Below are 22,105 nucleotides of genomic sequence, written 5' to 3' on the forward strand. Positions count from 1 at the left end.
AAAAATTATGTCAGCATCTCTATATAATGAGTGAGGTGCTGAGCTCTGAAAGAAGATAAGGAACTACCAAAGGTTCAAACTGATAGCGTGATAGTGTAAAAAAATGATTTTGGAAGAGCTTCACTTTATCCTATCTTAGAATGCTGAACACATACTTGTTAGATGAAATTCTAGAAGCTTGGATTTTGAACAGTGTAGCGGAGAAACGTCATGTGTGAGTTTTGAGGAGGTACTAGGTACGACGTGCAGGTTTGATCTCTGCATACTGGTGGTAAACTGAGTAAACACTGTTACTTGTGGAAATTACTTCAGCGAAATCCATATGCTGTACTTAAGCACGAAGATGTCGGGTCACTTGAAATGAGGAATTTGGAAGCCATCTACGGTGGCCGCCTGGTAGTACAGTTTCACTGACGTGTAGTCCCTACGACGTGTCCCGCCGAAGACTATTTAGTCGGGAATTGTTTGTTGCCTTGTTGCAAAACCCACTGTAGGTGTTTCGTTGCTTCTCATATAAAGGCGGCATAGTCAGGTACAGACCACCCAATCTCCTCTTTGATACCAGGATGTAGGGTCTTCACAACTACTGAATCGTCAGAGTCGAACATTATGTACGCTTCTGCAATTTTAATGGATATTTCAAAGTCGTTTACCTAAACTGTGCTGTATAATTCGAGTCAGTCACCTGTATCCGTATTATACTACAATGTTTACTACCGTTAGTAAACTATGAATGACAAGTGGAGGATAGAAAACGAAAATAAGTGAACTGATGATTGGGAACAGATGATGGGGAACACAAAAAACCTATCCACAGAAACAGAAAATACAACATAAATTCCCAGAAACATCTTAACAGATAGTACATTATATTGTAAAGAAGGAAGCGTGGAGTTTAGCATGCTCGTATTTACGAGGCATATATACCGTTACTGGGATAAGTCAACTGAACACTACATTATGTTTCTGACATTGGAAGAGTCATAAAAATGTAGCCACCACTTACGAATAGACATTTCATATTTTCCTTTATTACCGAAAATAAAAAATAAAATGTGTGGCGAGGGTGTCCCGGCGGGTAGACCGGATAGCTTGGAGCAAGTCTTTTGAGGTGACGCCACTTCGTCGACTTGCGCGTCGATGAGGATGAAATGATGATGAAGACAACACAGACACCCATTCCCTGAGAGGAGAAAATCTTTAGCCCAGCCGGGAATCGAACCCGCCCTCCTCTCCCACGCATGACATGTCGGCGAGCTGTCCACTCGGCTACGGTGGCGGACATTACCGAAAATAAAATGTAATTTTAAGAATTGAGTTTATAATGGTTGATAAGTGTGAGAGAAGACTTTGGTACATGTTCTGAAAGCTATCCAAGAAGGCACCGTATAATCGTGAGAAAATCAGAGGGAATTTCACAGTAATTTCTCTGGAACTGCACGTACGAGAAACAAGTCCCTCAGTTTTAGGCTATATAATTAACTAGTAACAACTTGACGACAGTAACACATAAGTCGGTAACAACAATATCGAGGTCTGAATCTTCCGGGTAGCGATACAGCAAGAGGCAGAAAGTTGTGGGCAGAGAGAACTGGCGAGGCAGATTGCGGTATCTTGGCAGCGGATGCGGCGCGGCGTGTAATGGCTTTAGGTATTGTGCACTTAATCAGTCCGCAGCGTTTGATGTGGTCGCCGCCGCATTCCTCATTATTATTCCGCTTTTAAGGGCGCCACTGCTGATATTAGTGTGCACTAATCCAATACCGCCACACCGCGCCCCCGCCGCAACAGCACCGCCAAAGCGATCAAAGTACTTGCGCTTTTATTCCCCAAGAAATTTAATAACGCCGAATCGCAAAATGAGTAGCAATTTTGTAGCGAGAGCTCATCGCATTCTGTGTATCAGCATGTCGGCGGCGTCGTGTCAAGCTCCGCCGCTAACAACATTTTTCGTCCTCACCGACGAAACCGGGTCATGTTCTTATGGAATGAACAGAGATCGCTACATTGTGTCCACAATGTTTAATTTTCTCTTGTGTGATTCTAGTAAGTCCACTTCTGAATCTGTGTGGCCAGCGCTTCTGATTATCATCCGGAGGACCTACACTCCTGGAAATTGAAATAAGAACACCGTGAATTCATTGTCCCAGGAAGGGGAAACTTCATTGACACATTCCTGGGGTCAGATACATCACATGATCACACTGACAGAACCACAGGGACATAGACACAGGCGACAGAGCATGCACAATGTCGGCACTAGTACAGTGTATATCCACCTTTCGCAGCAATGCAGGCTGCTATACTTCCATAGAGACGATCGTAGAGATGCTGGATGTAGTCCTGTGGAACGGCTTGCCATGCCATTTCCACCTGGCGCCTCAGTTGGACCAGCGTTCGTGCTGGACGTGCAGACCGCGTGAGACGACGCTTCATCCAGTCCCAAACATGCTCAATGGGGGACAGATCCGGAGATCTTGCTGGCCAGGGTCGTTGACTTACACCTTCTAGAGCACGTTGGGTGGCACGGGATACATGCGGACGTGCATTGTCCTGTTGGAACAGCAAGTTCCCTTGCCGGTCTAGGAATGGTAGAACGATGGGTTCGATGACGGTTTGGATGTACCGTGCACTATTCAGTGTCCCCTCGACGATCACCAGTGGTGTACGGCCAGTGTAGGAGATCGCTCCCCACACCATGATGCCGGGTGTTGGCCCTGTGTGCCTCGGTCGTATGCAGTCCTGATTGTGGCGCTCACCTGCACGGCCCCAAACACGCATACGACCATCATTGGCACCAAGGCAGAAGCGACTCTCATCGCTGAAGACGACACGTCTCCATTCGTCCCTCCATTCACGCCTGTCGCGACACCACTGGAGGCGGGCTGCACGATGTTGGGGCGTGAGCGGAAGACGGCCTAACGGTGTGCGGGACCGTAGCCCAGCTTCATGGAGACGGTTGCGAATGGTCCTCGCCGATACCCCAGGAGCAACAGTGTCCCTAATTTGCTGGGAAGTAGCGGTGCGGTCCCCTACGGCACTGCGTAGGATCCTACGGTCTTGGCGTGCATCCGTGCGTCGCTGCGGTCCGGTCCCAGGTCGACGGGCACGTGCACCTTCCGCCGACCACTGGCGACAACATCGATGTACTGTGGAGACCTCACGCCCCACGTGTTGAGCAATTCGGCGGTACGTCCACCCGGCCTCCCGCATGCCCACTATACGCCCTCGCTCAAAGTCCGTCAACTGCACATACGGTTCACGTCCACGCTGTCGCGGCATGCTACCAGTGTTAAAGACTGCGATGGAGCTCCGTATGCCACGGCAAACTGGCTGACACTGACGGCGGCGGTGCACAAATGCTGCGCAGCTAGCGCCATTCGACGGCCAACACCGCGGTTCCTGGTGTGTCCGCTGTGCCGTGCGTGTGAGCATTGCTTGTACAGCCCTCTCGCAGTGTCCGGAGCAAGTATGGTGGGTCTGACACACCGGTGTCAATGTGTTCTTTTTTCCATTTCCAGGAGTGTAGGTTCAGTTCCCAGTTAGGATTTTTTCATTAGTGGGAGGTCTGGAATGGGTCCACCCAGCGTCATGATACCAACTGAGGTGCTGCTGGAGTGAGAACGAGCGGCTCCAAGGTTAGGGAGAAGGGCGTGGTACCTTCCATACCACGTCCGAATGGCACCGAACTGTAGAGGGTGCCACGGTGGACAGTAGAAATCCGACGGTCCTCTTGGGCGAAGTTAGTCTTAGCTAGTTAGTCATCCCAGTGAACAACATGACGTGCATATTGAACGTCCATAAAAACCTATATCTGTGATTTGTCTTTCCGAAATTCACCGGCAGCTGCTCGGACATCCTAATTTTAAATGTTGGTCTAATTTTCGAATAGCCGATCTCCAGGCAAAGATGTGACAGTAACACTTGTTATTGTATTGGCTGCACTTTGTTATACCGAGCAACACTGACTTTGTAACTGATCTTCATTGAGTAGCAGATCCGTTGCTTTTGTTAACTCCTCCGGCGCAGAATACGTAAAATGCAGTATGTTATTCTACAATAACGAAATCCCCAATTATCAGATCCCACGTACGAACATCTTGATCGTATCCTGCAGCCACGCTAGGCTATGGACACCTATCGTGTATAGTTGATGTCTGTCTCACAGTACACAAAGTAAAAGTCTTCTTTTGAGGTGAGAAACAGTATCCTCGAAAAGTATGAAGGTGTCCGTCGAGAATAACATCCCCATGCGACAGACGGACAGCAGTCCATGAGACGTCAGGGAGAGGCACTTTTTAATCTACCAATCTCTCATGACTGGTAAATGACGCGCTGGAATCCGTCGCCACGTAGTACGAAATTAACAGGACATTTCTGGATCCGGCAACACGGTTATCTGGTTCAGAGTGTACAGAGAAACTCAAGTTACGAGATACTAACTAATATTTGTAAAATGAGTGTATGTAGTTCCATCTCAGACTACAGCGAAGAGAAATTTATTGTAACTACACAAGACAATATACTAACTGTGCTCTGAGGGTTAGCGACCTAAAAATTATATAAGAGTAATCGTAGTAGAAGAATAGTATTAGTATTTGTGACATAAATTTTAGCAGTTTTAATTTCTGTAGTAAAATTAAGGTTGTGATAGCAGTAATAGTGCCCGCTAATATTTGTAATACTTGCTATTCATGGTGCTGCAGTATTACTATAGACTATTTCAGCCATATCTGTTGTAACAGCAACGATGGAAGCGGATGATAGATATAGTAATGAAATTAGGTAAAAAGTAAAATAACACCAGACTGAGAGTGGAAGAAAATACTACAGGATAGCTGCACATAAGGTAGTGTATGGGCAGTCATCAAAATGTTAGATTGATAATAGCGAAATCATATATAAATAAGAAAACATAATATAGTAGGTAGTGTTAACTTAGTTTAACACTCAGAACAGAAACAAAAGATTGTCATAAATATTCACATTAATGAAATTTGACCTGTAACATGTCATTGGTGTTATCATGTAAATGGACTGAAATGAATAAAAGATATAAATCTAGGGGACTGGCCAACAGCTGGACTAACAGGATCTGTATGTCACCACATCTTGTCCCTTAACCTACCATATATGACGACGAAGATACGTTTCAAATGGTTCAAGTGGCTCTAAGCACTATGTGACTTAACATCTGAGGTCAACAGTCCCCTAGACTTAGAACTACTTAAATCTAACCAATCTAAGGACATCACACACATCCATGCCCGAGGAAGGATTCGAACCTGCGATCGTAGCAGCAGCGCGATTCCCGACTGAAGCGCCTAGAACCGCTCGGCCACAGCTGATACGTTTCGTCACTGGAATGTGAGACGACTGAGCTTGGTGATTTAGTCGTAGAATTGTGGAAGACACTTCGGCATGAACTCAACGAGGAAAAAACCATTACAAGGTACATGCATGAGACGACTGAGCAGTTTCTCATGGCAAGCGTAAGGTTGAGGTTGAAGAGGCAAAGGCCTCGTGTACGATCCTCGGTCTGTTATAGGATTTTTGTCTATCATTTATCTATTCTTTCACCTTTGTCAATGTTTGCTTAAGATAAAAATGTTGAGTTTTACCGTGGGTCGGAGTCCACGTTAAACTGTAGGTCTCCCACAACTGGTCGGGTAAGTCAATTGATTGGAGGAAGAGAACGGCATAGCACCCCCAACAAGAAACACCTAGTAGGGCACTATGATATGCAAATAAGTTTCTAAATTGATGACAGCTTCATCTGCTATCTTCGGTTTGACCAGCACCACAATAGCGTACTGTTAGTGTCCCAGTCAAAGGAGGCCTGACGATTTCACAAAATCATATCTTACGGTTCTACTTGCTTCACAGTTCTCTGGGTTTGCGTCAAGTTCACTTAAGGGACAACTGAGAAAAAAGTTTACAGGCATTTTGCAGTAACCTTTGACAAGTATCACGTCTCATTTTACATATTTAGTCTGCACTGTACAGTGCATGGAACATCGTACCAAAATTATCGGTTTCTAACCATTACCATTCGCATACTGAACGAGAGAAAAACGACGTGTACTCATATTTCTTGTTTTATTCTCACGATCTCAGTGCGAGATATACGAAAGTGGCAGTGAAATGATGGCACAGTCTCCTTCCCATAGAGGTTATCCAAATTTACCCAGCATTGTTTCGCGAGAACGTCTTCCAAGGATTACTAATTAAGTTCCATGAACATTTCCATTACACTTTCACATGAGGCAGGGATTCCATGAGCAGACAGCGAACACAGTCCTGTGAGCAGCGAGAGCTGTACCCATTCACGGCCATCGTCACAGCTCAGTGCAGTAGGACAACAGCGTTCCTACAGAAGCAGATAACGATCTTATCATATCCAGCGTCATTTTACACATTCGGTGTCAGTTTACACACTTGGGGTCCTTGGTTGCCCCACTCCCTCTCCCCCAGGGGACCAGTGGAAACTGATCAAAGTCGCCCAAGTGAATCACACAGGTCACTGTGTCACGTGACATGAAAATGACGGTATCGCTTCTCAGCCAATGGAAGCACAATAAAATGGTGGGTGACTCAGTGAACAAAGAGGCATCGAGCTCCGCCCTACCCTTCTTTTATGTCACTATGAATCCCGTGGTCTAGGGGTAGCGTCTTTGATTCATAATCAAAATGTCTTCGGTCCCGGGTTCGATCCTAGCCACTGCCTAAATTTTGATAAATAATCAGCATTGGCGGCCGAAGACTTCCGGCATAAGAAGTCAGCCTCATTCTGCCAACGGCCTTGTCAATGAGGGCGGAGGAGCGGATAGAGGTTCAGGGCACTCTCTTGTCCTAGGGGTGGGAAATTGCCCTTAAAGGCGGAAGAATCAGCAATGATCAACGACATGAGGATGCAGAAGGCAATGGAAACCACTGCATTAAAGACACGTAACGTGTATCCACAGGACATGTGGCCTGTAATTGAAGAAGTGTCATGATGATCTCTCCATTGGCAAAAGATTCCGGAATAGTCCCCCATTTGGATCTCCGGGAGGGGACTGCCAAGAGGGAGGTTACCATGAGAAAAAGAGTGAATAATCAAAGAAAGGATAACGTTCTACGAGTCGGGGCGTGGAATGTCAGAAGCTTGAACGTGGTAGGGAAACTAGAAAATCTGAAAAGGGAAATGCAAAGGCTCAATCTAGATATAGTAGGGGTCAGTGAAGTGAAATGGAAGGAAGACAAGGATTTCTGGTCAGATGAGTATCGGGTAATATCAACAGCAGCAGAAAATGGTATAACAGGTGTAGGATTAGTTATGAATAGGAAGGTAGGGCAGAGGGTGTGTTACTGTGAACAGTTCAGTGACCGGGTTGTTCTAATCAGTATCGACAGCAGACCAACACCGACAACGATAGTTCAGGTATACATGCCGACGTCGCAAGCTGAAGATGAACAGATAGAGAAAGTGTATGAGGATATTGAAAGAGTAATGCAATATGTAAAGAGGGACGAAAATCTAATAGTCATGGGCGACTGGAATGCAGTTGTAGGGGAAGAAGTAGAAGAAAAGGTTACAGGAGAATATGGGCTTGGGACGAGGAATGAAAGAGGAGAAAGACTAATTGAGTTCTGTGACAAGTTTCAGCTAGCAATAGCGAATACTCTGTTCAAGAATCACAAGAGGAGGAGGTATACTTGGAAAAGGCCGGGAGATACGGGAAGATTTCAATTAGATTACATCATGATCAGACAGAGATTTCGAAATCAGATACTGGATTGTAAGGCGTACCCAGGAGCAGATATAGACTCAGATCACAATATAGTAGTGATAAGGAGTAGGCTGAAGTTCAAGACATTAGTCAGGAAGAATCAATACGCAAGGAAGTGGGATACGGAAGTACTAAGGAATGACGAGACACGTTTGAAGTTCTCTAACGCTATAGATACAGCAATCAGGAATAGCGCAGTAGGCAGTACAGTTGAAGAGGAATGGAGATCTCTAAAAAGGGCCATCACAGAAGTTGGGAAGGAAAACATAGGTACAAAGTAGGTAGCTGCGAAGAAAGCATGGGTAGCAGAAGAAATACTTTAGTTGATTGATGAAAGGAGGAAGTACAAAAATGTTCCGGGAAAACCAGGAATACAGAAATACAAGTCGCTGAGGAATGAAATAAATAGGAAATGCAGGGAAGCTAAGACGAAATGGCTGCAGGAAAAATGTGAAGACATCGAAAAAGATATGACTGTCGGAAGGACAGACTCAGCATACAGGAAAATCAAAACAACCGTTGGTGACATTAAAAGCAACGGTAGTAACATTAAGAGTGCAACGGGAATTCCACTGTTAAATGCAAAGGAGGGAGCAGATAGGTGGAAAGAATACATTGAAAGCCTCTATGAGGGTGAAGATTTGTCTGATGTGATAGAAGAAGAAACAGGAGTCGATCTAGAAGAGATAGGGGATCCAGTATTAGAATCGGAAATTAAAAGAGCTTTGGAGGACTTACGGTCAAATAAGTTAGAAAGGATAGATAACATTCCATCAGAATTTCTAAAACCATTGGGGGAAGTGGCAACAAAACGACTATTCACGTTGGTGTGTAGAATATATGAGTCTGGCGACATACCATCAGACTTACGGAAAAGCATCATCCACACAATTCCGAAGACGGAAAGAGCTGACAAGTGCGAGAATTATCGCACAATCAGCTTAACAGCTCATGCATCGAAGCTGCTTACAAGAATAATATACAGAAGAATGGAAAAGAAAATTGAGAATGCGCTAGGTGACGATCAGTTTGGCTTTAGGAAACGTAAAGGGACGAGAGAGGCAATTCTGACGTTCCGGCTAATAATGGAAGCAAGGCTAAAGAAAAATCAAGACACTTTCATAGGATTTGTCGACCTGGAAAAAGCGTTCGACAATATTAAATGGTGCAAGCTGTTCGAGATTCTGAAAAAAAGTAGGGGTAAGCTATAGGGAGAGACGGGTCATATACAATATGTACAACAACCAAGAGGGAATAATAAGAGTGGACGATCAAGAACGAAGTGCTCGTATTAAGAAGGGTGTAAGACAAGGCTGTAGCCTTTCGCCCCTACTCTTCAATCTGTACATCGAGGAAGCAATGATGGAATAAAATAAAGGTTCAGGAGTGGAATTAAAATACAAGGTGAAAGGATATTAATGATACGATTCGCTGATGACATTGCTATCCTGAGTGAAAGTGAAGAAGAATTAAATGATCTGCTGAACGGAATGAACAGTCTAATGAGTACACAGTATGGTTTGAGAGTAAATCGGAGAAAGACGAAGGTAATGAGAAGTAGTAGAAATGAGAACAGCGAGAAACTTAACATCAGGATTGATGGTCACGAAGTCAATGAAGTTAAGGAATTCTGCTACCTAGGCAGTAAAATAACCAATGACGGACGGAGCAAGGAGGACATCAAAAGCAAACTCGCTATGACAAAAAAGGCATTTCTGGCCAAGAGAAGTCTACTAATATCAAATACCGGCCTTAATTTGAGGAAGAAATTTCTGAGGCTGTACGTCTGGAGTACAGCATTGTATGGTAGTGAAGCATGGACTGTGGGAAAACCGGAACAGAAGAGAATCGAAGCATTTGAGATGTGGTGCTATAGACGAATGTTGAAAATTAGGTGGACTGATAAGGTAAGGAATGAGGAGGTTCTACGCAGAATCGGAGAGGAAAGGAATATGTGGAAAACACTGATAAGGAGAAGGGACAGGATGATAGGACATCTGCTAAGACATGAGGGAATGACTTCCATGGTACTAGAGGGAGCTGTAGAGGGCAAAAACTGTAGAGGAAGACAGAGATTGGAATACGTCAAGCAAATAATTGAGGACGTAGGTTGCAAGTGCTACTCTGAGATGAAGAGGTTAGCACAGGAAAGGAATTCGTGGCGGGCCGCATCAATCCAGTCAGTAGACTAATGACCAAAAAAAAAAAAAAAAAAAAAATATGAATCCAGTAGCCTGAGCCCCACCGTCATTCGAGGTCTCAGCTGAAGCGCTAGCAGCAGAAGCAGCAGAGCCTAGAAAGCGCCCCCAGGCACTGGAGGAACAGGACAGCAAGTACATATCTAATTATCTAATACAGTGATTACTTCTGTTATTACCAATATACAGGGTGACAAATACTGATTTGCAAAAAAAAAAAAAAAAAAAAAAAAAGAACGTACATTGGTTAGAAACTACGGCGCACACACACTTTTATCAACATAACAACATGTAAACGTCACTACAGATACTCAGATTTAGATTATGACATGTTCTATGCGCCTGCCATCATTGACGATGATGTAACGCAGACGAATAGCGAAATTCTGGATGACCCGCTGAAGTGTCGGAACATCGATGCTGTCGATGACTTCGTGAATGGAGGTTTTCAGATCAGCAAAGGTTTTGGGGTGTTTGCTGTGCACAAGTGTTCACTACCCCCTACCGACGAGGGAGGGATTACCGAGCAGAGCCGCTGGACGTACAGCGAGGTACGTCTTCTCGTGACGTCACACGTTCAGCATTTGTCGTCCACTTTTTGGGGTATTTCCGGACATCTGTGGCCCGATGTGCCTTATAATAAATTACTTGCCTCAGCATCATCTAAGTCGCTTCAGGGGCTTTTGAACGTCAATAGCAATCACCCTGTGTACTTAAAATATTCAACTGTTGTGATATTAGATGGTATATACAGTGCAATAACGTTCGCTACAGAAAGACAGTGTCGTTGGTAGCCGTATGTAAGAGCTGCTTTCTATGAGTTTGTAGACTATATGAACGAGAATAGTGTTACAATGCACCTAGTGGAACATTGTATAAATTCCTGCACATCCCATGTGCCAAATTGTATACAGGATGTTACAAAAAGGTACGGCCAAACTTTCAGGAAACATTCCTCACACACAAAGAAAGAAAATATGTTATGTGGACATGTGTCCGGCAACGCTTACTTTCCATGTTAGAGCTCATTTTATTATTTTTCTTCAAATCACATTAATCATGGAATGGAAACACACACCAACAGAACGTACCAGCGTGACTTCAAACACTTTGTTAAAGGAAATGTTCAAAATGTCCTCCGTTAGCGAGGATACATGCATCCACCCTCCGTCGCATGGAATCCCTGTCCGCAGCTCGTGGTCGTGCGGTAGCGTTCTCGCTTCCCGTGCCCGGGTTCGATTCCCGGCGGTGTCAGGGATTTTCTCTGCCTCGTGATGACTGGGTGTTGTGTGATGTCCTTAGGTTAGTTAGGTTTAAGTAGTTCTAAGTTATAGGGGACTGATGACCGTAGATGTTAAGTCCCATAGTGCTCAGAGCCATTTGAACCATATTTTTGAATGGAATCCCTGATGCGCTGATGCAGCCCTGGAGAATGGCGCATTGTATCACAGCCGTCCACAATACGAGCACGAAGACTCTCTACATTTGGTACCGGGGTTGCGTAGACAAGAGCTTTCAAATGCCCCCATACATGAAAGTCAAGAGGGTTGAGGTCTGGAGAGCGTGGAGGCCATTGAATTGGTCCGCCTCTACCAATCCATCGGTCACCGAATCTGTTGTTGAGAAGCGCATGAACACTTCGACTGAAATGTGCAGGAGCTCCATCGTGCACCTTTTTGTAACACCCTGTATACGGGGTGTTACAAAAAGGTACGGCCAAACTTTCAGGAAACATTCCTCACACACAAATAAAGAAAAGATGTTATGTGGACATGTGTCCGGAAACGCTTAATTTCCATGTTAGAGCTCATTTTAGTTTCGTCAGTAAGTACTGTACTTCCTCGATTCACAGCCAGTTGGCCCAATTGAAGGAAAGTAATGTTGACTTCGGTGCTTGTGTTGACATGTGACTCATTGCTCTACAGTACGCATCAAGCACATCAGTACGTAGCATCTACAGGTTAGTGTTCATCACGAACACGGTTTTGCAGTCAGTGCAATGTTTACAAATGCGGAGTTGGCAGATGCCCATTTGATCTATGGATTAGCACGGGGCAATAGCCGTGGCGCGGTACGTTTGTATCGAGACAGATTTCCAGAACGAAGGTGTCCCGACGTTCGAAGCAATTGATCGGCGTCTTAGGGAGCACGGAACATTCCAGCCTATCACTCGCGAGGGGGGAAGACCTAGAACGACGAGGACACCTGCAATGGACGAGGCAATTCTTCGTGCAGTTAACGATAACTCTAATGTCAGCGTCAGAAAAGTTGCTGCTGTACAAGGTAACGCTGACCACGTCACTGTATGGAGAGTGCTACGGGAGAACCAGTTGTTTCCGTACCATGTACAGCGTGTGCAGGCACTATCAGCAGCTGATTGGCCTCCACGGGTACACTTCTGCGAATGATTCATCCAACTATGTGTCAATCCTTATTTCAGTGAAAATGTTCTCTTTACGGATGAGGCTTCATTCCAACGTGATAAAATTGTAAATTTTCACAATCAACATGTGTGGGCTGACGAGAATCCGCACGCAATTGTGCAATCATGTCATCAACACAGATTTTCTGTGAACGTTTGGGCAGGCATTGTTGGTGATGTATTGATTGGTCCCATGTTCTTCCACCTACGCTCAATGGAGCACGTTATCATGATTTCATACGGGATACTCTACTTGTGCTGCTAGAACATGTGCCTTTACAAGTACGACACAACATGTGATTCATGCACGATGGAGCTCCTGCACATTTCAGTCGAAGTGTTCGTACGCTTCTCAAAAACAGATTCGGTGACCAATGGATTGGTAGAGGCGGACCAATTCCATGGCCTCCACGCTCTCCTGACCTCAACCCTCTTGACTTTCATTTATGGGGGCATTTGAAAGCTCTTGTCTACGCAACCCCCGGTACCAAATGTAGAGATTCTTCGTGCTCGTATCGTGGACGGCTGTGATACAATATGCTATTCTCCAGGGCTGCATCAGCGCATCAGGGATTCCATGCAACGGAGGGTGGATGCACGTATCCTCGCTAACGGAGGAAATTTTGAACATTTCCTGTAAAAAAGTGTTTGAAGTCACGCTGGTACGTTCTGTTGCTGTGTGTTTCCATTCCATGATTAATGTGATTTGAAGAGAAGTAATAAAATGAGCTCTAACATAGAAAGTAAGTGTTTCCGGACACATGTTCACAGAACATATTTTCTTTCTTTGTGTGTGCGGAACGTTTCCTGAAAGTTTGACCGTACCTTTTTGTAACACCCAGTATGTAGATCCTGAACAGTTTGTCGAGGGAGAGTTCACAGATGGAATTAGCATATGCTTAATGCCGCCTATTGGCTTGAACACCATTCGGGCCGAGATGAAGGTCTACAGACGACAGTTGTTTGCAAAGTTTTGTGCTGCCACTACGTAATGTACATAAGAAAGTGAATAAAGCTCGATGTGTTATAAACAGGTTTTGTTTCAAACCATCCGTGTCCTAACCGACAACCTATTAAAAGAATATATAGCTTCCCGTACCGCCAGTCAGAACGCCACCTCCAGGCAGCTGCTGCTGCCGCCGCCGCCTCCGTCTCAACCGTCCCCGCCCCCGGACAGCGAGCCCGGCCGTTGCCGCCACCGTCGCAGCCGCCGCCGCTGCCGCCGCCACCCTTCCCCACCCCCTGGCGGTATTAGAACTGCTTCCCTGGAGGTGTAAGTACCGCCATACGAGACGCTGTCAGCGAGTCGATGGGCACTAAATAAGTCTTGGATACGAAGCCGACATTGAGACAGCCACAAGCTGGCGCTTAACGGCTCTCTGATCAGCAGCCCACGCAGCAAGAGCAGTTCATATGACCGCTCGTAACCGTCGGAGCGAGCGAACGAGAGACAATTATCTGTGGCTTGGGTGACACCATTTATTGTTTTCCATTTTGCAACAAACACAGTGGAGTTTAACGGGTGGAGGCCCATAGATCTGGCCTCGAGCATTCGCATCATGCTTTTATAGCAGAATTCATACAGAGAAAGAAGTTTCTCAGTCTTAAACACATTACGTAGTAACTTAAATCTGCGTGAAATGTCACAAAGCTAAGGTGTAAGCTGTATAGGACACAGACGATAGCCCACTGCATTTAAACTGTTACGCCTTTCAGTAAGTTTCCTACAGATCTCCATAAGCACTTTACAAATATTTCGTGGGTAGCTCGTCATCCACTTGGGACTCACTATCCTACAGCTCGATCGTCGTAACATATTGCAGAATATCCAGAACGTCCAGGATAAGTCTTCTTCTTCTTGAAAACACCGAAGTTGTACAGTTACTAAATAGAAATGTAATGGATTTGACTTGCAGTATACACCCACTGTCCACATTTAAGTTAACAAGAAGCACAGTTTTTCTGAAAATGATCATAAGATGACGGATACACTGGCCTCTAGAGACAAAAGATAGTTCAAATGGCTCTGAGCACTGTGGGATTTAACATCTGAGGTCATCAGTCCCCTAGACTTAGACCTACTTAAACCTACTTAACGTAAGGACGTCACACACATCCATGCCCGAGGCAGGATTCGAACCAGCGACCGTAGCAGCAGCGCGGTTCCGGACTGAAGTGCCTAGAACCGCTCGACCACAGCGGCCGGCCTCTAGATACAGTTCATCGGCAGAAGAAATATATATTAAAGTTGGACACAATGATGCAAATAGGCATACAAAGAGCGATCGATGAATTGATCACCCAGTCCTCAGAGATCCGGCAAGTGGATAGATGTCGAGGAGTATAGCAACACCAGCAGGTGATGTGAAGAGACTGCTCGATGTGGTAATTATATTTTTTAACGCTAGCTACAGTTTAAACAACACAGGCCTTAAACTCATCAGTATCGGTATGATTTCTGACAGGTAGTTGTATCCGGTGATCGTATTTGAAAATCCACGATTTTGTGATGTTCAAGTGATATTGTACGCTGATAAATGTTATTAACTCTGTAATTCACCAATGTATATTTCCACACTCTTCAACAGCAACGTTCATTCACCAGCAGTAGAGACGGGGGATCATACTGTCGGAGTACCAGATTTCCCCGGAACAATTAAAAAATTCAGCACCAGAGAGCGTATATATCTGCAGGAACAGACGTTAAAGAATTTAAGGTACGCAAGAGATAGTATAAGGTAGACTAGTGGCCATTAAAGTTGCTGCACCACGAACATGACGTGCTACAGATGCGAGATTTAACCGACAGGAAGAAGATGCTGTGATATGCAAATGATTAGCTTTTCATAGCATTCACAGAAGCTTGGCGCCGGTGCGACACCTACAACGTGCTGACATGAGGAAAGTTTCCAACCGATTTCTCAAACACACACAGCAGTTGACCGGCGTTGCCTCGTAAAACGTTGTTGTGATGCTTCGTGTAAGGAGGAGAAATGCGTACCATCACGTTTCCGACTTTGATAAAGGTCTAAGGAGGTCCGCGATTGCTGTTTATCGTATCGCGGCATTGCTGCTCGCGTTGGTCGAGATCTAATGACTTAGCAGAATATGGAATCGGTGGGTTCAGGAGGGTAAAACGGAACGCCGTGCTGGATCCCAACGGCCTCTTATCACTAGCAGTGAAGATGAGAGGCATCTTATCCGCATGGCTGTAACGGATCGTGCAGCCACGTCTCGATCCCTGAGTCAACAGATGGGGACGTTTGTAAGACAAAAACCATCTGCACGAACAGTTCGATGACGTTTGCAGCAGCATGGACTATCAGCTGGGAGACCATGGCTGCGGTTACCCTTGACGCTGCATCACAGACAGGAGCGTCTGCGATGGTGCACTCAACGACGAACCTGGGTGAACGAATGGCAAAACGTCATTTTTTCCGATGAATCCAGGTTCTGTTTACAGCATCATGATGGTCGCATCCGTGTTTGGCGACATCGCGGTGAACGCACGTTGGAAGCGTGTATTCGCCATCGCCATACTGGCGTAGCACCCGGCGTGATGGTATGGGGTGCCATTGGATACACTTCTCAGTCACCTCTTGTTCGCATTGACGGCACTCTGAACAGTGGACGTTACATTTCAGATGTTTTACGACCCGTGGCTCTACCCTTCACTCGATCCCTGCGAGACCCTACATTTCAGCAGGATAATGCACGACCGCATGTTGCAGATCCTGTAAGGTCTTTCTGGATACAGAAAATGTTCGACTGTTGCCCTGGCCAGCACATTCTCCAGATCTCTCACCAATTGAAAACGTGTGGTAAATGGTGGGCGAGAAACTGGCTCGTCACAATACGCCAGTCACTACTCTTGATGAACTGTGGTATCGTGTTAAAGCTGCATGGGCAGCTGTACCTGTAGACGCCATCCAAGCTCTGTTTGACTCAATGCCCAGGCGTATCAAAGCCGTTATAACGCCAGAGGTGGTTGTTCTGGGTACTGATTTCTCAGGAACAATGCACCAAAATTGCGTGAAAATGTAATCACATGTCAGTTCTAGTATAATATATTTGTCCAATGAATACCCGTTTATCATCTGCATTTCGTCTTGGTGTAGCAATTTTAATGGCCAGTAGTGTATGATGCATACTGCCGACCACGGTGGCAGTCGTACGTCCACATATTCTACGGGATATTCTGGAACAAGCTTTTGGAGTCTGCTTTTCGTAATCTGCGTCCATCCGAAAAAACCCTCGTATGATTCATGTCGCGCCGAAATGGAGGTAGAAATGTAGGATCCAAATGTACCACATACAGGCACGGAACTGCTTGCAATGTATAAGTGTTTGCAAGATTTGGGTATGATCACTAAAAAACGCTCTTTATGCCAATGTGGACGTATAGATGACATCATGGCGGAGTCGAAGGGGTTTTGGGATAACCGACGGGTCATGCAATGGTGATACTGGAAACCAGAAGAAGAAGAAGAAGAAGAAGACGATGAATGGTTCATTATTTCTCAATAACATTCGCTCTTTAATTGTAGGTTTTTCACGGTGTGGAAAAACTAATTTAGTTCTGAAACTCTTAACACATCCTGAGGGGGTTGCGCTTCGAGCATGCAGATGTTTTTTTCAAAAATCCTGTTTCAACCAGAATATCAACTATTGCAAGAGGTAGTGCACGGCATCGAGGGATTAACGTACCACACGTTCAGCGAAAACAGCGATGTTACAGCATCTAAAGAAGTGAAGCCAAACATTGTATTCGTACTTGACGACGTCGCAGTGGAAAACCAGGATAAAATGAGAAAATATTTCTGCTTTGGTCGCCATATGCAGGTCTACATACCTTATTTGAGCCACACATATTCAAGGGTTCCAAAGCAACTCATCCGGGATAACGCAAACCTTGTTATAGTTTTCAAGAGGAAAAACCTGCATTCAAAACATGTTTACCAAGCTCATATGGGAACTGACATGTCATTCAACGAATTCATTACCATAATCGGAGACTACATCAACAACTCGCAGGACTGTTTTCTGGTTATTGATAAAACGAAGAAACTGAATAAGGAGAGATATTGACGGAATTCCGATGATATTCTGTATAAAAGGCAGTGTACCAAAACGTAATAGTTTCAGTGTATTGTACGCTATGGACAAATTCGCAACATCGCAGTGCGCTTATCCCGATGGGATGAAGTGTAAGTCAAACATACGTTTATACACCGACAGAAAAATCGAGACCATAAACGTAAGATTAACAGAATTGGATAGTTGCACCAAGGCGGTGGCTGCGAAAGGTGAATCTCAGCTGAGTGACAGAATCCAGCGAAGTGACCACGCACTCAACACAGGTATAGCAAAATTGGATAGCATCATTAATGCAGCAGCTCCGAAGGATGAGTCTCAGATACATAAGTTGAGTGACAGCATACAATCATATAACGAGACGACAAGCGCAAATATAAACGAGGCTCTTATGGCTAATGTAAATGTTTAAAAGCATTAGAAGAGATAAACAAATCCCCTTCTGTAAATATCGCGGAAAGAAAAGCTTGGGAAGAGGCTCTTCTGAGGTTGCTTGATGCAATAATGGGGAAGTTGACGAGCTTGAGGAAGCTGTATAAAGAACTGTGGAAGATGTGTACTATTTCGGAGAGTGAACAGAGTGCGATACAATGTCGACATAACGCAAAGTCATAGAGGCGCGGAAAGCTATTCGTCACAAACGCCGGCTCTTAAAACAAGGGTAGCAGGATCGTGAACATTTTCTCCCTGTGAAGCTTTTACACCCGTAACAGAAAGTATTAAATAGCTCTCGGTGGTGGTGTCGGATGGTGGAAGAAGAAGAAGAAGAAGAAGTGAAGTTGAAGGCGGTAAAGGAGGATACTCTATCTCCGATTTCATTAAACGTTACAGTGCTGGGAGTTAGATACGACATATAGTGTCAGTCGAGATCAGCTGTTTATGCTCGGAAAGCTGCTTGTACCCTTAACGAAGGACACCTTGCAGACACGGACTTTGAATGGACACTTGGTTTGGTGGAGCTAATATTCCGAAAAATAGCAAACCCTCAAAAGTACTTGCCGAAAGAGAGGAGAACATTTGCTGAAATATTGCGTATGACTAACGTACATAGACGAGACAACACTACAAAAAAAAGATTAAAAAAAAACATGAACAGTAGGAAATACATTAACATTATTAGACCGATGTTTAGAGGTGAACTTAACGAAAGCTATGGCGTTGGCATTCAATATAAGAAGCTAAAAACGCTACCTCCGGAGTATATACGTATATTACGAAGATCCTAACGAAATCATTGATCGATTACGACTACTGACGGCATCAGCAGTAGCAGGGAATACAGCTCACACGAATGCAGTAATATCAGTCATGGCAGAGCTTCGAGAAATATACATTACTGAATAATAATAATAATAATAATAATAATAATAATAATGGAGAATTTAAAAGTCGGATGTACCTGTGGATACTCTTCCTGTGAGTGCGATCCGTGTTGAGTGTAATATCGCTACAAATTCGTACATCAACCACCGATTAATGCATACAAACTATGGGTTCTTTCCTACAGTGGGACCAAGATACATACTTGTCGAGGTTCCCAGTGGTCCAATACATCTTACAGTGACTATTCAGACATTTGACCATCTTGAGTGGAACATTGTTGAGCAGGAGGGAAAACTGGTTTATTTTCGAGGAGAGGAAATCATGTTACGTCTTCATTTGAAACAGCATCACCATGAGATGAAGGTATAAAAGCACCCCACATACCAGTCAGTAAGCCACTCTGCAGCAAAGGACAAGGTGATAACACATCAGAATGACGACTTCTTTACGTCAAATGGATTAAAACATCGCAATGGGATCACTCGAAAAAACAAAATCAGTTCAATACCACCAACGAATAACTCTTCAAGATTACGAATCTCACAAACCACTTGCTTCGACGACGTTCATTAATAACGACTGCTAATAAAACACCAAGATGAATTAATTCCAAGGGGCAGTTTTGTATACTTGGAAGGCACATTTATGAAGAACAAAAGAGCCCATCAACGGAAACACTGAAAATCACTCGCAATGCGTTTCAACTTCCTGCTTCAAGAGAAAAGATACGAACTTAATGGTGTCAAGACCGACAGAACAAGAAACGTCGGAATCATATTAACACTCAAAACTTATGTATCTGCATCAAATTCTGAATGTTTTACAGAACACGGGATGGTTCATTAACAGATCGATAAGTAATCACGTTAGCATGTGCGTCCCTCACAAAATGCTTATGGATCTCTTTGAGGACAATAAGAGAGCTATTTGCATGCTAAACAGGAACTACAGTAATTCTCGTTCGAAGTGCAAACAGACAATAATGTTTATATTCAAGAAATGCAAGTAATACACAATAAAATGGTTTTTGATTAATTAGTGTGGACAGTACCGCACATTTCTGTATAAGACAAGACCCACTTGAAATATTTGTGTGTGCTGAACTCAGGACCTCAACTGCCACTAAGTTTCTGTTCGTACCCGGTTTATTATTCTGGGGCTGCAGACAGACAGAAGAGGGAACGTGACTAAGGATTCCAGCATATTCGACAGCTGTAGCCTAACGAGTGTTAAAGTGTTCCGGAATTCGGTATATTACTCGGACGTTGATCTACGACCTGATTGGAACAATATCATCGGTCTACTGTACAATATGTACAGGAGACTTTGATCTTCTTACTATGAGGGTGAAGACATGGGATGTTTGCTCAATCCACAGAAATTTAAAGAATTAGCTCGAAACAAAACGAAAATATCAAGACAGATCCTATGGAGATCAGCACTGAATTTGAACTATCAACCAATTTCCCACCATATTGTTGCCTAATAGTATTACCAATTACTCACCTCTCACAGGAATTGTGCAGCGACTAGTATAAATGTGGCAGAACTGCTTCACACCAGATGCAGTCCATAATGGCTACTCAAATTGTGAGCATCGTTGGGAATGCACTGGGCTTTGACGACGAGTGTGGAGTATTTAAGTTTAAAGATATTGTATTCCTTGTATTTGAAAACACTATACGAGTGTTGACCACATTCTCAACAGTCGTCGCTTCACTTTTAACCATTTAGAACATTTCAGAGTGACAAGATTCGTCAAACATCGACCTGGTTATCCTTCAGTCACTACGGGGGATAGGGGATAACGACGGTTTACGGTATGAAACAATGGTGACAACGCTTCGTATCTTCGATCAGAAAGTGAGCACTGTTTACATAAAATGTCGTGTAAAGGTCTGTGGTTTCATTACATTGTCAAAAGTGCACCAATAAGGAACTCTGAAGATCTTACATGTCTAGACCTTCAGAGACTGAGGAAACGTACAAATATTTTTAAGTTAGGTAATTAATAGGCGATACTGTTGTCTCTCTCTCTCTTTTTTTTTTTTTTTTTTTGAAACCTTGTTTTGTTTATTCACATACTCCTCCTCCTCATACAGGGTTTACATACGTATTCATTATATGCTGTCTGTGCGGATCGCTGCGTAGTGGACTTACAGTTCTTGAAACGTTCTTGCTATGTCTCTGGAAATGACGCCTATGAATAGCTGCCTGCATCCAAGGGAACTTCCTTTATACGGTAAGTGGCCAATCAAATAATACATGAACTGAGGTACACACTTCTTGTGGAAAATGTCTGTTCTTTCTATGCCTTGGTGTTACACTGTGTACGAAAATTCGGCGCCATGGTCGGCTGACAACAGCTGTTAGATTTCCAATGGCAGCTGGTGCTATTGCAATGGAACGTGTGTTTCAGATAGCGGTCTTCTCTTGGCTAGAGCGAGTCTATTTGTATGGGTAGGACTCTCCCGATAGCCATCCCTTGGCTGTTATAGGCTGTTTGCTGGCAACTACCAGCACACGAGTTCTTTCCGTACAGTCAGCTGTGTAACCGTTTGAGGCATTATATCGCATTATAATCGCCAGAAGATGTGCGGCAGTGGATATGCAGTAGCCTACGCACGGCAGTGAATATAATATACCACTGCACTGAAATATAATAGCACCGTCATTATGCCACACCGCAGCGGTGATAAACATAATTCCTCTCATCACAGGATGGGAGCGCAGCACTTGCGCAGCTGATGACAACGATGGTGTCGCTAATGAGTGACTCAGATTGACCTTTGACGATACAGGTAAGTAGAAATTATTCCTGTTGTTTGTGTGTGCTTTCTTTTTGCATTATTTGCTATCAGATGACTAATTTCTCCTATGCCTGTTGCATACGTGAGCATCCCATTACCTCTGTTGAGTGCCAGCGCACTTGAGGATCTAGTGAGGCACCTTGGCGCTTCAGAGGATGACTTTCACATAAATACCGCCTTTTGTGAAAATAAGTACCAGTGCCTCTTCCCCTTTGTCCCTCTCCACATGTGTATGTATATGCATTTATCTAACGTTACGTTGTTTGTAGCTTTCTTGAATGAGCTCAAGGCGATGGGGATAAACTGGGTACCGCAACCAAGTCCTATAACAATCAGCTCAATTCCATCCACCATCGTTATCAGCAATGATGATGACAATTCACAGGAGATCCCTGTCGAGCCGCCTCCATTCTCTGCAGCGAGCTCTTGGGGAAGGACACATGTTGTTGAGGAGCGCATATGTTAGTGGTAGTAGTTCTTTCTCTT

Source organism: Schistocerca serialis, chromosome 3 (genome assembly GCF_023864345.2).
Source record: "Schistocerca serialis cubense isolate TAMUIC-IGC-003099 chromosome 3, iqSchSeri2.2, whole genome shotgun sequence".
In the NCBI taxonomy this organism is placed as follows: Eukaryota; Metazoa; Arthropoda; class Insecta; order Orthoptera; family Acrididae; genus Schistocerca; species Schistocerca serialis.